Source organism: Centropristis striata, chromosome 21, assembly GCF_030273125.1.
Source record: "Centropristis striata isolate RG_2023a ecotype Rhode Island chromosome 21, C.striata_1.0, whole genome shotgun sequence".
Lineage (NCBI taxonomy): Eukaryota > Metazoa > Chordata > Actinopteri > Perciformes > Serranidae > Centropristis > Centropristis striata.
The window spans coordinates 32,450,963-32,453,135 of record NC_081537.1 but is presented as its reverse complement, the minus strand read 5'-3'; the positions used below and the strand labels follow the sequence as shown (position 1 = coordinate 32,453,135).

At 34.8% G+C, this 2,173-nt stretch overlaps 1 pseudogene; it reads left to right on the top strand.

Annotated features, from left to right (window-relative positions):
* Positions 1 to 272: 272 nt before the first annotated feature.
* LOC131960114 (olfactory receptor 6K3-like) lies at positions 273 to 1,239 on the top strand (annotated as a pseudogene).
* Positions 1,240 to 2,173: the final 934 nt, after the last annotated feature.

Here is a 2,173-nt window from a genome sequence, read left to right as displayed (position 1 = left end):
TCAGGCCTCCAGAGTTTGACAAATGCTCTGTAAATTAATATCTATTTTTGTAGAAAATTTAATGAGATCCTTGGAGGGTTAAGCAATCTAATACAAACATTTGCACCGACGTAACTTCTGAATGTTGGAATTGAATAAATATAGTGATAAGTCACTTCAGTACAGGTTGGGCATTGGTGTAATTGTTATGGTGAGACTTTTTTTATGAAACACCATTTATGCACACTGGTTATGTCCTTTATTGACTGAATATTTAGTCTGAGACAACATCAATGGCTGATGAGTTAAATGGAACAATTATAACTCTTGCTGGGTATGTGGAAGTTAACAAATACAGATATGTTTATTTTTTCATTTTTATTCAAAATATATTTGTTAATAATATGCTGTAATTTAACTATTGTGTACCTTATCTGGAAAAACAAAAACCTCCATGAGCCTATGTACATTTTCATTGCAGCTTTGCTATTGAACTGTGTTCTTTACAGCACTAGTGTTTACCCAAAGCTTCTTATAGACGTTTTATCTGAAAAACAGGTCATATCATATTCAGCTTGTCTTTTTCAGTTATATATTTTTTACACTTTCTGCAGTACAGAGTTCTTACTATTGTCAGCCATGGCCTATGACCGATATGTTTCTATATTCAAACCTCTTCAATATCCAACTATCATGACAAAAACCACTGTAAGTATTTTCCTGTCTGTTGCCTGTCTTCTGCCTGCTTGTCATGTTGCTGTCTCAGTAATACTCATTGCTCAAATTAAACTGTGTAGCTCTACTTTAAAAGCAATATTTTGTAATAATGCTATTTTCAGAATTCAGTGCGTAACATCAAAAATAATTAATATATATGGTGTAGTAGTTTTATTCAATCTCGTAGTTCTGCCTATGCTCTTCATAGTTTTTACATACACAAAGATATTTATAATAACCTATCGAAGTTGTAAAGAAGTCAGGAAAAAAGCAGCAGAGACCTGTTTACCCCACCTAATGGTTTTAACCAGTTTCTCTATTTTATGTGCATATGATATCAGTATCGCTCGAGTGGAATCTAATTTGCCTAAATCTGTACGTTTAATAATGATGCTACAAATTGTTTCGTATCAGCCTTTGTTTAATCCACTCATATACGGGCTCAAAATGAAAGAAATTTCCAAACACCTCAAAAGGTTGTTCCTTCCAGCCACAAAGAAATGATGGTGTAACAATGACTGCCACTGTACAGGCATTTCTTCTGAAGTAACTTTGCACAAATGTGAATTCTTTAAAGGTGTTTAAAAAACAAACATCAAAGAGCATCTCTAGCAGGAAAGTATGGTTACAGCAGAACAATGTAATGTCTCTTTGTAGTTAATATGAAGTTATCACAACTTGCACAAGAACCTTTCTCTGTAGTTTATTACAATACACACAATTATCAAACATGAACTCTGCCTTCTGTACATGCCTGAGTTCCAGAAAAGTTTATCTCATTTTATTGCACTTCACAGACTGCAATATGCCAACATGTTAACTTTAAACTAGAGAATTTTGAATAACAAAACATTTTTCAATGTTAAATGAGAAACAGGAAAATAAAAATTAATTTGCTTATTCTACCTGTTAGGGATTAATAAAAATAGCAATAATCATATTATAACTTTTAGCAAGAATGCTGCTTGGACACATTTATAAAACACATTTATATGCCCGGCACAGCACACAGAAATAAGGAGTATCAAAAGAAAGGACATACTGATAACGCTTTGCACATCGCCACATAATTTAAGGGCAAGCAGATAAAAAACTGAAGCACTCTTTGTGCTCCAATTCAAGGCCACGGGCCCAGGTGGAGACTGATACTGACCAACACTAGACAAGATACAGTAGTGTGCTGTTAGCTTTTTTCCTTCCACAGGGCGCTGACCGGAAGCTGAAGCACCAAGAGGCTAGGACTATAGCCTGTGTGCCAACGTAATGGGCGGGCTGAGTCTAAACCATGGTGCTGCCCCAACAGTTTTGATCAATCACATAGTCGAACATTCATATTATAAAACTCTGTGTAAAAGTAAGTTAGGCATCCTTTTCTGGGAGGTGTTTCAGCTAACTGTTTAGCAGCCTGTGATTTCTGAACAGAGAAGGTCGATGTACATCATTTACTCTTTCATTATTGTCTTAAATAAATAGTCAA